The sequence below is a fragment of the Acomys minous genome (genome assembly GCF_964271855.1).
Source record: "Acomys minous genome assembly, chromosome: 14".
Classification (NCBI taxonomy): Eukaryota; Metazoa; Chordata; class Mammalia; order Rodentia; family Muridae; genus Acomys; species Acomys minous.
Window position 1 is genome coordinate 45,568,951 of NC_140496.1, and position 14,893 is coordinate 45,583,843.

Below are 14,893 nucleotides of genomic sequence, written 5' to 3' on the forward strand. Positions count from 1 at the left end.
AATACAAGAAAATGACCTCAAATCCTTAGTAATAAGGATGATAATGGAGGAAACAAACAAAATTCGTAATCAAATGCAGGAAGATGCAGCCAAATGGGTGGAAGACATAAAAGAGGACTATAGAGAGGAACTAGAAAAAAATTCAGGAAAATACAAACAACCAGATGAAGGAAATCAATGAAACTGCTCAAGCTCTGAAGGACTATAAGGAGGCAATGGAAGAAACTCAGGAATATACAAACAATCAGATGAAAGAAATCAATAAAACAGTTCAAGATCTGAAGATGAAAATGGATTCAATGATAACCACAGACAGAAGAAAAACGGGAATGTGAGAGCTTAGAGAGGAAGGCAAGCAACACAGAGGCGAGCCTAACAGAATCCAAGAGATAGAGGAACAAATCTCAGGTCTGGAAGATACAATAGTATATCTTGAAGCAACCATGAAAGAAAATGCTAAATCTGGAAAAATACTGACACAAAACATCCAAAAAATCAAGGACACCATGAAAAAAAGAAATCTGAGGATGAGCTAATATTGATATTCTTCAAGCTACTCCAAAAGATAGAAACATATGGAACATTACCTTATTCCATTAGGCCAAAGTCACGGTGATACCTAAACCTCACAAAGACCCAACAAAGAAAGAGAATTTTAGACCAATTTCTCTTATAAACATTGATGCAAAAATACTCAATAAAATACTCACAAAACGAAAACAAGAACACATTAAAGATATCATTCACCATGAGCAGGTAGACTTCATTCCAGGTATGCATGGATGGTTTAATATATGGAAATCTATCAATGTAATCCATTATATAAACAAACTTTAAAAAACACATGATCATCTCCTTAGATGCAGAGAAAGCATTTGATAAAATCCAACACCCATTCATGTTTAAAGTTTTAGAGAGATTGGGGATACAAGGCACTTTCCTCAATATAATAAAGGCTATATACAGCAAGCCAATAGCCAAAATCAAATTAAATGGTGAGATACTCAAGGAAATTCCTCTAAAATCTGGAACAAAGCTAGGCTGCTCACTCTCTCCATACCTCAGTATAGTAGTAGAGGTTCTAGCCAAAGCAATATGACAACAAAAGGAGATGAAGGGGATCCAAATGGGAAAGGAGGAAGTCAAATTATCCCTATTTGCAGATGATATGATACTGTATATAAGTGACCCCCAAAATTCCACCAGAGAACTCCTACGTCTGATAAACATCTTAAGCAAGTTGGCTGGATACAACATTAACTCTAAGAAGTCAGTAGCCTTGGTATATACAAATGACAAACATGTAGAGGAAGAAATTAGCAAAACTACACCTTTCACAATAGCCACAAGCAACATAAAATATTTACGAGTAACTCTAACCAAGCAAGTGAAGGACTTATTTGAAAAAAATTTAAATCTCTGAAGAAAGAAATTAAGGACGACATGAGAAGATGGAATGATCTTCCTTGCTCGTGAGTCGGGAGAATTATCATAGTAAAAATGGCCATCTTACCAAAAGTAATTTACAGATTTGATGCAATCCTATTAAAATACCTACACAATTTTTAAGGACATTGAAAGTTCAATTCTCAGCTTCATATGGAAATAAAAAAAAACCCAGAATATCTAAAACAATCTTGTACAATAAAAGATCTTCTGGAAGATTCTCCATACCTGATCTCAAGCTGTACTATAAAGCAACAGTAATTAAAATAGCATGGCACTGGCCCAGCAATAGGCTGGTTGACCAGTGGAATCAAATCAAAGACGCAGAAATGAACCCACACACATATGGTCACTTGATTTTTGACAAAAAAGCCAAATCTATTCAATGGAAAAAGGATAGCTTATTCAACAAATGGTGCTGGTCTAACTGGATGTCTACATGTACAAAAATGCAATTAGACCCATATTTGTCACCATGCACAAAACTCAAGTCCAAGTGGATCAAAGACCTCAACATAAAACCAGAGACATTAGACTGGTTAGAAGAAAAAGTGGGGAAGAGCCTGGAACAGCATTGGCACAGGAGACAACTTCCTGAACAGAACACAAACAGCAGCCCAGGCCTTAAGGTCAACAATTAATAAATGGGACCTCAAGAGGCTGAGAAGCTTCTGTAAGGCAGGAGACACTGTGAAGAGAACAAAGTGACCACCTACAAACTAGGAAAAGATCTTCACCAACCCTACATCTGACAAAGGTCTAATATCTAAAATATATAAAGAACTCAAGAAATTAAACACCACCAAACCAAATAATCCAATTGAGAAACAGGGCTCAAAACTAAACAGAATTCTCAACAGAGGAATATTGAATGGCTGAGAAACACTTAAAGAAATACTCAACATCTTTAATCATCAGAGAAATACAAATCAAAAGGACTCTGAGATTCCATCTTACACCCATCAGAATGGCTAAGATCAAAAATTCAAGCAACACCACATGCTGGCAAGGACGTGGAGAGAAAGGAACACTCTTTCATTGCTGGTGGGAATGCACACTAGTACAGCCACTTTGGAAATCTATCTGCTGCTATCTCAGAAAACTGGGATTAAGGCTTCCTCAAGACCCAGCTATTCCAATCCTTGGAATATACCCAGAAGATGCTCCAGCACACTGCAAGAAAATTTGCTCAACCACTTTCATAGCAGCCTTATTCATAATAGCCAGAACATGGAAACAGCCTAAGTGTCCCTCAGTAGAAGAATGATAAAGAAACATAGTACATTTACACTATGGAATACTACTCAGCTATTAAAAACAAGGAATTCCCGAAATTTGTGGACAAATGGATTGAAGTAGAAATGATCATAATGAGTGAGTTAACCCAGAAGCAGAAAGACTCAAATAGTATATACTCACTTATATCTGGAAACTAGCCCAAGACGCATGTCCCATGAAAGTCTTCGCTTACCAGGAAAGTGGGACAGAGGGGAAGACTTCCTATTGGGAATCTAAGTGAGACAAGCAAGGGAGAATGGGGAAATAGAAGGATCCAGAGGGTCCTAGAAACCCACAAGTAGAACATTATGATGGACAGATCTGGGCCCAGGGGTTCTGCTCAAACTATGGCACCAGCCAAGGACAATACTGGCAGTAAACTTCGAACCCCTAACCAGATCTAGCCAATGGAGAGGACAGTCTCCACAGTTGAGTAGAGAGTGCGGACTGACTTTCACAGAAACTCTGGTGCCCCATATTTGACCACGTCCCCTGGATGGGGAGGCCTGGTGGCACTCAGAGGAAGGATAGCAGACTACCAAGAAGAGCCTTGATACCCTATGAGCATATACAGGGGGAGGAGGTCCTCCTCAGTCATAGGGAAGGGGAGTAGGGGGAAAAGGAGAGAGGGAGAAATGGGAGGATAGAAGGGGTGGGATAACAATTTAGATGTAATATGAATAAATTAACAAAATATATTTTAAAAAAACAAAAAAAGAAGAAATCCTGAGTAATGTATATCTTATTTCCCTTCCCTTTCTCTACAACGCTGAATTTTATACAAATTTTCTTCTCATTGTATGGGTTGCATGGGGTGTGTTTTGGTTAGTTCGGTATGCCATTCCAACTTTAACCTTCTCATACGTTCAATTTTCAATTCTATCTAAAAATTTCAAGTTAAGGAATAAAATATCTGAAGTGTGAGTTTTCCCCAGTGGCCTTTGAAGAGGAGAGGCTTTAGATGAAACTGTTAGAACAGATCAGAGCATGGTGTGAAGAATTTTATAAGGTAAGAAATAGACACTAGTAACTCAGCAGAGTGAGTCTTACAATCTCTATCAAAGGAAGGACCCTGATCTGCTTAACTCTGTATAAAAGGCAAATTCTTACTGTCTGGAAATTCTTTATAGATGAGTCAAAAAAGGACTTGTCCATAAATGAGCACCAGGTCCCGATTCTGAAGTAACAAGACTTAGCATTATTGTTAAATAGCACTACAAATAGTTTGCATCAGAATTTCTCAAATTGACAGCATATTGGAATAACTTACCAAACCCTCAAGCACACCAATATTCAGGCTGTCCCTGTGTTTTCTAAATCAGAATGTCTAGTCTGTGGCCAAAACATGGATATTTATTTTTATTTTTACTTTTTGCTGTTTATTTGAGAGATTATAATTGCGGTTTTTTCCTTCCAAAAGGAAGAAATTCTACCCCTCTAATTATACCATATACTCTTCCCTGTTCTCCAAATTCATGAAGTTTTTTTTTCATTAATTGTTATGTTTTGATGCTCTCCCAGGTGAGAATGGGAGGCTTCATTATTATGCTAACATTTGATAAAGGTTATCAGTTAGGTAGGACCTAGAGTCATAAAAGAGACTAGCTTCCAGGAATACCGGTGAGGGATTTTCTTTCTTGGGTTAACTGAGGTGAGAAGATCCACTCCTTTTGTGAGTGACAGCATTCCATGGGGTGGAGTCTGGAGCTGAATGGAAAGGAGTGAGGCAGCAAGCTGAGTACAAGCATTCACCACTCTGTGTATTGACTGCGAAACTGTGGCTCTAATGTGACCATCTGCCTCACCTTCCTTTAGCCACATCTTCTCCAGCATGATGCTCTGTGCGCCCCACACACACAAAGCCAAACTGTAATCAAATTTTCAAATTTTGTTCTCATTTTATGAGTCCAACAGGGTGTGTTTTGGTTAATTTGGTAAGCCATTCCTGCTTTAACATTCTTCTATGTTCATTTTCAACTCTATGCAAAAAAATTCAAAGGAAAAAATTCCCTTTCTTTCACCACAACAGAAAAAGCACTTAACACAAATGGCTACTGAGCACTAGAAGGACTTAAAAGGAACATTTGTATTTTTTGCAGGTTGACTTTCACTGTCAACATGACAAAGCCTAGAATCCCCTGGAAAGGGTCTTAATGAGGAATTATGCAGGCCATGTTGGCCGGTAGAGGAATCATGCTGACTCCTGATTGATCTGGAAACACCCAGATGGTTATGAAAGACACTGTTCTGTGGACTGGGCCCTGAGCTCTAAGAATGAAGAAAGCTAAATGAACGTAAGTGGCACATTAGCAAGCAAACACGGTGCACGGCACATTTATTCGTTTTCTGCTACTGACTCTGAATACGCTGTTTAAGCTCCTGCCTTGACTTCCCCTCAATAAGGTCTGTAACCTGGAATTAATTTCGATCTAAATGATTTAAAAATAAAACCTTCCTTTTGTTAGATTATACACAACAGCAACACAAAAGGAAATGAAACTAAAACAGACATAGGCGCCAATAGTGAGGTGTTGCTGCAATGAACCTCAGTGTGTTGTCTTTGGAAAGAATGTTGGGTTCTTCAGAACTTTCAGCTGGAAAGGCTGTTGCGTGCTCAGAACTCTAATTCAGTGCGAGCTTGGAAACCTGGATACTAAGAGTGACCGGAGCAGTGGAGCTCAGATCGTCTTTCAGAGAGGTGCTGGGAGTTTATTGGGATTCCAATTTTATCTCCTCTAAAGTAAGACAGAGTACTACATTTAACATAAATGTAAACTTTAAAAATCTCTGGTAATGATGGTTTAGTGATTAGTCATTGCAAATACTTGAACGACTCCTAGTTATAGAGCAACTAGGCTTGGCTCTGAAATGACAATTTAATGACCTCTTTTCTACCATTATTGACTTAAGGCCCAGATGACTGATGTATGAGTCAGGGCATAGGTATGACCCCCCCATCTGTATACTCATCATATACAAGACATTATTGCATACTAGCCATACATATATTTTAAATTAAATCCCACTTATTCATATAATATTTTCAGGAAGTCTTGATTGATTTTTAACCTTTTTCTAAACTTGTAAAAGGTCATGACCAATAATATAAACATTACTTTTTGATCTTCTTCAGGAAGACATTCATCACTCTACTTACTTTATCATTTTTTGTTATATTCTCTTCCTCCTCATCATTCTTGTCATCATTTTATACTCGTCATAATTTAAAAAGCAAAAGCTTTATAGTGCAATTCAAAAAAGTATCTGAATGAACTACCCATTTTAAATGTTCAGTTCTTGATTATTTTATATTTTTCTTTAAAAAGAGAATCTGTGATCACTTTGCCACAATAAAAGTATAAGAGAAAGCCAGGTGTGGTAGCACATATCTGTATATAACAGTACTGGGGAGACTAAGGCAGGAAGGTCACAAGTTAGACCTTCTGTCATAAAAGAAAAATAAAACAAAACAAAAAACTTTATAAAAAGAAAAGACAAAAAGAAAACAGTACATGAAAAATTAACTCATAAGTCAACAATTTTGGTAATATGTTTACACAATTTTTAATGAAATTTGTGTATTGTTAAATGAAGAAGGCTTCAAATGCAATCATGAAGTGGTTGGTTATCCACACAACAGTCCTGCCACTATTGCATCAACAGGCACATCTTAACTAACAGGCTATTGTAGCTCACGGGATTCAAAGCTGGGTAAAGCTACTAAAGGCTTTTCTACCCCTGCTGTCTGGACAGCACCTTCTGGCTCTGTGAAGGTAGGAAGGAAACTTCCAGTTATGTTTCAGCCTGATTAGTCTGTCCGATGACCAAAGCATCTTCAGAGATAAGGAATCGCCCTCAAATACAAGAAGACAACTAAAAGGAATAGTAACAGCTTTTGTTGTTTGGAGTCTTATGGGAATAATATCCCACATTTTACACTGGGATTTATTTTTGATAACTTATGGCTTCTCTAAAAAGCATTATCTGCCCATGGAAGAAGGGACTGTGCACCTAGCGCTTCCTGCAAACCCAGACAGGACACCATGGTTGGGAGGGTCATAGACCACAGTGCGGAGCCTACCACTACTGCTTTGCTAAATGAGCATATTACTACAATGTCTACTGCACACTCATGCCTGTGTCCATAGTTTAGTGTCTCACTAAGACTTCACCAGAGAAGCTTCTCATTGCAATGAGTGGTGGTTGATACAGACTTATAACTGGTCAAAATGTTGAGAAATGGACTGCTCGGCCGTGCTCTAAATGAGACATCTATATTGTCCCCTTGAAGGCTCAGGGAACATCTTGGAAGATGAATGGAAATTACCTAAGTGCTGGAGAATGGGGAAGTATGCACTCTCCGTGTCTTCTGAATGCCACATGGCCACTGTACTCATAAAGGCAGTGCTACAGAGGTTATCTGCACCAAACTCACACAAGATTGTACACATCAACGTTTTGTCAGAGATGCAGACATGGTCTCTGAGGCCCCATTGCTCCCTGAGGGAGTAATGTCAGTTAGTGTTTGTTGATGAGGGAACGGCCCTCTCCTCAGTGGCATAGCACTGAGAAGGCGCTCCGGTAAGTAACCTGTCCTACATGCTCACGTAAACAACTCTAAATTCAGTGGCTATATACATTACAAATAGAAGGATTTGTCAGTAAGATCTCAGCAGAAAAGAGGAGGACAGAGCATAAGAGAGGGTGAAGACATTTGCAGGTCATCGTATGCATATGTGAAATCACCAAAGAATTAAAATATGTTAAACAGAAAGAATAAAATTCTTAAATAATTTTTAAATTTTCATGTAGTTTATATCATAAAATGTTAAATCTTTCTAGGAATTTTTTAATAAACTTTATTCGAAATAGTATGTGACTTAATTTCAACAGTTTTAGAATCTTATGAGAAAATAGGTGTACACTGTCTTCCATGTGCTAGAGGCAGATCTTAGGAGCACACAAGGACACGAGGACAGTGACCGGGCTCGTTTTATAAGCTAAGAAGCATGTAAACAATTTATTGAGTAATTTATTTCCCAAGGATGGGGGTAGGAGGGTGGTTGGAATTACCAAACTAAGATGCCACCACATGTGGCTTCAGAGGAAACCTGCTTCTGGTTCATAGATATCGGGGGTTTCTTTTACAAGGCCACTAAATCTTTTCACAGTGTTTCCTTTGTTACAATCTAATCCACTTCTTAAGACCCTTAACTCTGTTCCACTAGCAGCCAATATCTCACATAGGGGCTTGGGGACACATAACTGTTTGTGGTACAGACATAAAATTCCTTCTCTGTGGAGTTTATGTACAGAGCAAGCAAAAGAGACAACAGAAGATACATAAGTGAGAATGTTGGCAATTCTCGTCTTAAAGAAAGGAAAATGCTTTAGGGTTTCTGCTCTTTAAAGGATAGATTAGAGAGGGCAGGTCCCAAGGAAGATACTTTAGGTAAATGTGTAATATTTGACCTGAGATGGGGATGATAGGTAGAAATCAGCAAGGCAGAAATGTCAATCAGCACGAGAATGAGGAGAAGAGAACAGTTGGGTCTTCCTGGAGGATTTTCATTACCTGAGGCAGACGTCTTCGCAAGCTACAAGCAGAGTTATGAAGCCATCAAAATGCCTTGCCATCAGGTCTCCTGTGTCTCGTCTCCAGGCTCCTTGAAACCTTAGCTCATCCTTCCTTGCTCGGAAGCCTAACAGAAGCCAATCCCATTGTTCCATCACTACAAGGGGAATTCACATGACCCCGTGCCACCTAAGTTCCTAATCGAAGATGGAGCTTTAACAGGTGAGTGAGGGTGAACGTCTGTGCTGTTCTTTACTTTTTCCAACAATTTTTACAGACATCAGTAATGACTCTTGACATTTAAGAGTTAAACACTCTTACTATACTTTCTGATAATTTATAGAGGTGAAATATGTAAGACTCGACCAAGTGTTTGAGTTCATAATCAAAAACCTTGTCTACAGACAGATGGTAGCACAGGTCTACTGAGGCTACTCAGGACATACTTGAGTTTTGGGTTTTTTTTTTTTTTTGTGGGGAGGACGTTGGACACAACAAGAGCAGTATGACTTTTGTTGGCTACGTTGGTCCTGACCTAGAAAGCAAGCAGTCAGCGGGTGGGGGAAGGGTGATAGTGAATTCAAAGCCACCTCTGTTACACAGTAAAGCCCGGACTGGGAAGGGAATATGAATAATAAATTATCACAATGTGAGTTTTAAAAGAGATGGACCACCTAGCACACCAGACGTGTTCAGTGAATAAATGGTAAACAACTGAGTCAGAGGGAAAATGGTGTGCAAACACGTACATGCAATTTGTCATCACGTCATTTCTGCTTATAAAGGACTCAGCAGTAAAGATGAAACTTGAGTTACCTCCTAAAAGTTCTTTCTTCTGTCCATGGTCATCTAAGAAGTGGTATTCGTCAGTTTTTACATCAGTGAAACATTCGATGTTGGAATTGGGGAACCTGAAAGCCTAAAGCACCCTGACTCAGCCACGGAGTTTGCATCAAGCCTCAAACATGATGCTCATGACACATAGAGAGATGCCAGGAGACTGCTCAACTGTCCTTGGCACTTTTAACTGTTCTCCATGCGTTAGATGACTTCCTCCACACTACACAAACATTTCCACAGAAGAAAACAAATCCAAAGGCAGTGGTGTGGCTGTGCCCTGCACCCAAGGAACAGGATGCTAGCAGCTTTTATCCTAGGACTCTCAGGACCACTCTTGAGGAGTCAGATCAGAGGAAGAAAGAAGGCTAACTGGGTGAGCTTAGAGAGAAAGGTCCTTGCTTGTGCTATGTACATAATTAGCCAAAGCATCACACACATACACACATGTGACACTCTGTGACTAAAACCAGTTTGAAAATCATTGAGCCAGTAAAATAAAGGCCTTTTATAAACTGTAAAGTGATTTACTAACACCATTTTTAAACATCATTATGTCTGTTTCTTGGTTCCTCTGAAAATTTAAATGCCCGCTTTATTGGGAAATTGCTTAATTAGATCATATTTCTCAAGAACGGGCATTGTTCCAAGTCAAAGATTCATTTCAGCTCCTACCATTCTGTGCAATAAGCACATTTGAAATGTGGCTCCTGAAAGGATTCATTTAGTGGAGGAAGCAGAAACAGTTGACTAAACTCCTCCATCACAAATGTAATTCACACTCGGTCAAACCAGGCAGTGATATTCAGCAGAGATAGAGAAAAAGCAAGGTAAAACAAACAAAATCCTGCACCCCACCCTGGTTGTTTTGAGGACATGTAAAATAATATACCTTGCTTGACCCTGTTGAAAGTAAGGCCCTTATGGGTCGCAATTCAGTTACTCGCACTTGGATATTAATCCCCAGGTTAATAGTCAAATACCAAAGAAATGCTGAAAAATAACCACGAAAACCGGAACGCAACCCAATTCAATGTACATTATTGGTCCTAAAGAGGTAAAAGACAGACAAAGACAGAATGCTGTATGCAGTGAAATCAATAATATAAGGTGGTTGCAATGCTCCTTAATGCGCCAGGCCCAGGTTCCAGCGTTTCACTCGTACCTGTCAATCATTCCTCACCATGAAGCAATGTACTTAAGATCCAAGTCATATATCTTACCTGTGCCTCACAAAGAGTAAGTCATCTGCCAAAGGTAAATATCACACTGCTGAGTCGAGCCCTGGGATCCAGCGGCAGGCATGAAAATGCTATTTTTAGTTTTAGCTTCACAAAATAAAGCAAAGCATATACTCTGGCATGGGCCCTAAACATCTTAGCTGTCACTGGTTAGCCATGTAAGTTAACTGGGGTTACCTTACAGAATGGTGTTCCCTTATCTCGACTGGAAGTAAAGAGTGACTTAGTTAGAAAAGGGGACGGCTCCCTGGATCATTGCTTAAGTGAAGCCTTGTATTAACAAACACGAATTTCTGTAGCTGTATGACATTTTTAGCAACTATTAATTATAAATTTACCATGAGACATGATGACCTGAGACAAAAAGTGCAAGATATGAGTGTCACCAGAGGCACCCAAAGTAAATAACACATCAGATAAATATCAGTTTATGATAAAATTTGATAAGGTAGTTGTTTGTTAATACCATTATAGTTTTGAAATTAAAATAATCGAAAGAATTAAAATTAATTGTAACAACTTTCTGGGTATCTGCAGAATGATTATAGGAAAAACTCGCTCAATATTATATTTCAATAGGCCTGAATGCTGGAACTAGAGATCTTCTGCATGGGTGCCAGGAACTGAACTCGAAACCTCTATAAAAGCAGTATGTGCTCTTAACCACTGAGACGTCTCTTCAGACACTTATTTCACTTTGTTTCCACAGGTCCAACCGAACATTATTTTCAGGAGTGTTATAGTTGTCACAAAATGAAAAAAATCAACTTAGATCCAAATGCTTTATTGTTAAACAAATTACAGCTGAATTTGATCAAATGTAAAGTGGTAGAGTCGTGGTTTTTGGAATAGGAATCTCAAACTGCCTTTCTAGAGCATTCTCATGAACATTACATAAAAAACAAATTCCAAGCAAAATCTTAGGTGCTGTAAAGCTCTTGCACCTACATTGAACATACTAGCTAAGATTTTGCCTGGAATTTATTTTTATGTAATGTTCATGTCCACATGTTTGAAAATGGTTGCAGGAGAAAAATGAAGGAAGCTCACTTCTAACCTTAAATTACTTGAGAAAGCCTCATATTAATTGATTCTATTTTTTTTGCTTGTTCTGTCAAAATTACATCTTTGTTGATCAAGGAATTTGAGACCTCCCTAGTGATGCAAACTCTCAAATGAGTTGGTTAGTTAGATAAACCGTGGATGGAATTTCTGCTTAATGTAATTTCAAGAGATTGATATATTTACTCCGAGAAACCCCAGATGATTTAATTCTGAGAACTCTTATATACTGGATCATACCCAATTTCTATATTTTACAGAGGCCTCATTTTTAACCGTCCCTACTCTTTGTTAACTGAGATGAATGCATAAATAAATAAGTGCCCACGTGTTGATTCTGAGAATATTTCAGTGCAAATACACTGCACTTATCTGGAAAAAAAAGTCTTAAAGTTAATCTTAATTTTCTCCACATCTGATTTTTAGGCCCCTTTAAAAGTGCAGAACTAGCATTTCTATAGCCTCCTGCCCAGATCTGCACTTAACACCATGAACTACAAAATAATTTCTAAGAGAGAAAAAAATCAAACAAACCATCAAAATGGTACCTGGGAAAAAGGATGTAACATAGGTCCTGACATCAAGGAGATGGAAAATATAATAAGGGACATTAAGTTAAATTACATAAAACAATTAGATCCATAAAACAATTAAGGAAAATTAAGCGTTATGATGTACAACAGGATTTCCCAAAATATCCACAAGATGTTAATAGATGTTTCATTATAAAAAAAAAAAAAGCTTCTGCAGTCAAATAAGTTTGGGAAATATTTTATAAGACATTACCCTCTTGGCAATTCATGATTCCATTAGCACTTTAATAACTAAAAAGTTTTCCATCACAGAAACTGTCTGTATAACCCAGAATATCAAATTTTCCTTTGGCTGTAGAATCTGTTGTTAAAAAATGCCTCTTTAGGTTGATGCCAGGTGTCTTCCACTGCAGCTCTGCACTTTATGTGTCGTGACAGGGTCTCTTGTGTCTCTTGCAGAACCCAGAACTTGAATGTTGACGGACTAGGCTGGCTATCAGCCCCTGGGGTCTTCCTGTCTCTGTCTTTCGGCCTCAGGATTAGAGGAGTATTCCCCACGCTCAGCTTTTTCTGTGGATGGTTGGGAACTCAGGCTCTCATTTTGCCCAGTGAGCACTTTATCCACAGAGCCATTCCTCCACCCTCCGGCTGCATTCGCTTGAAGCAAATGCCACATAGAGCAAAATGCAGGGATGTTAACTATATGCTTTGATGTATTTTGAAAAGCATGGTTTCGTGAAATCACCTCCCCACTACATTTTGGCAGGCCCAACCTGCCCTCCTCTCAGAGCACACGCTCTCCTGAGTCCTGTCGCTGAAGATTAGTCTTGCTTGTCTTCAAACCTCATAGAACGACTGCCACCATTTTTAGACGTCTCTGACCTTTGAAATGCTCACTGCTTTTTCGTGTGGTTGTGTCTATCAGTCATTCCTTCTTTTTGTTGCTTCTTAATGGTTCGGTGCTTGAATGGACCGTGATTTGTCAGCCACTGGGCCTCCTCATGAGCACAGTCTAGTGTGTGCACCCCCGCATACCACACATGCACACACACATCCAAAAAAAAAAAAAGCCATACGAAATAAAAAGTCATCCAACGCCTAAGGCACACATCTGAAGTATAAGCACACGCCATGGCTCTTATTTGAGGGTATAAGGAAATCGCCACTAGAAAAATACTGCAGGATACAGAGTCAGAGCAACTATAGTAATGGGCACATAGGGAGGAAAAGACAAAAGAAAAATCAAAAGACCCATTACACATCAATAAGATGACAAGAAGGGTAACTGAAAGTTGGTAAGTATCTAATAGAGTAGACCTTTTAAAAATGAAGGAAATCGAGGCTGGATGTAGTGGCATGGCACTTTAACCCCAGTACTCGGAAGGCCTAACGAGGGCACAGAAGTTAGAAATACCAGGCTGCTTTGGATAACTGTGCCTCAATAGGAAAAGCACCTAGTTACACTGCAACTTGCTGTGCCAAGGCTTTTTGATATCCATGGAAAGCTTCACTTTTCCTGAGGATAAAGGGAGGAGGGGTGATGGGCATGGAAAAGGGAGGTGAGAAAGTAGAGCCTGGAAGGAGAGGAGGGAAAGGATGCCGCTATTGGGATACAAGGCAAATAAATAACTCAATTTTTAAAAATACCAGGCTGGTATAACTGACCCGGATGATCAGTAATCACACTGGGAGGCATTCACTCATATGGACAGTAGAATTGTGAGACAGTCTTTTGTTCTTGCCCTACAAAGCCCACTGAGTCCCAGGCGTGTCCGAACTACTTCTTGAAATGTCCTTAGCTGTGGGATATCACCTGTCCTCTTGTTTGGGGAGGACATAAGCCATCATCTACTGGTCTGGTCCACAAAGAGAAGGGGGAACACAGAGGAAAACTCCCTCAGTTCTGCATAGCTGGAAAAAAAAACTGGTAAGTAGAAGGCTGAGTATTCAGAAGCTCCGCCCAACACAAGGCACCAGACCCCCCACTTGCTGTAAGGGTGGAAAAACATAGTCAAACACCCAACAGGAAGGTCCAACAAACACCGCAGCAGTCCCGGGAACCTCACTCCCCACACCTAGGTCCATATGATATGGTATTTACAAATCTATTTTTCACTAGTGATTTTCTCCTTCATAATAAAATTATTACCCAGTCATTGGCTCAATTCAACACCCTCTGCAACCAAGACAGAAAGGCCACTATTGTTTTAACCTAAAAGTTCAAAGATAGTTAAATTTCCCTCTTTCCCTCTCTAAAAGCATCTGGGAGGGGCTTCACAGTCTGATTCTTGTCACTCCCGCTGCTATCTGAGTGTTTGAAATCAGATCTTGGTTTCATCAACCTCAAGCATCGGGGGCCAAAGGAAAAGGAAGAAGGAGCCAAACGGGTGAATGATTTCGTGATCCAGTTAAGAGATTTCAATGGACTTTGATTTAGACATTTATAAAAAATCCTATTTTGGCTTCTTCTGGTCCCCTACCTATGGTCTGTAACCCTAGCTCTACTTCTCCATTCCAGGCTCCTGTTAATGACTCCCTTTCATCTCTAGATCTGGAAGTTATGCAAATAAAACCACTGGGAATTGTTTGCTGTAGTCTTTTAAGTGGGCCCATGGACAGGTACTCCAACTGTCACATCTAATACCCCCATTCAGCTGGAAAAGCAATAATGGTCAGCATCCAAATTATTTTTTAATTTATTATAATTTATTCATATTATATCCCAATTTTTATCCCCTTGCTTGTATCTTCCCATTCCCACCCCGTCTCCCTCTTCAGTCCTATTCCCCTCCCCTAGACTTCTGATAGAAGGGGACCTCCTCCCCCACTATATGATCACAGCCTACCAGGTCTCATCTAGATAGCCTGCTTCCCCATCCTCTGTGTGCAGGCCAGGACTCCCCACCAAGGGGCAGTGATCA

At 39.4% G+C, this 14,893-nt stretch overlaps 2 long non-coding RNA genes across 3 annotated transcripts in view; one reads left to right on the forward strand and one right to left on the reverse strand.

Moving 5' to 3' along the window:
- The window catches only part of LOC311582331, a 53,001-nt gene extending 44,557 nt beyond the window's left edge, over window positions 1–8,444 (reverse strand). The window contains exon 1 of the long non-coding RNA XR_014774084.1: window positions 8,300–8,444. This is a non-coding gene — a long non-coding RNA (uncharacterized lncRNA). The remainder of the gene's footprint in view (window positions 1–8,299) is intronic.
- LOC311582333 overlaps window positions 5,378–14,893 on the forward strand; it is a 51,868-nt gene continuing 42,352 nt past the window's right edge. For both annotated transcript variants that reach the window (XR_014774087.1, XR_014774088.1), the window contains exons 1-2: window positions 5,378–5,464; window positions 8,387–8,521. This is a non-coding gene — a long non-coding RNA (uncharacterized lncRNA). The remainder of the gene's footprint in view (window positions 5,465–8,386; window positions 8,522–14,893) is intronic.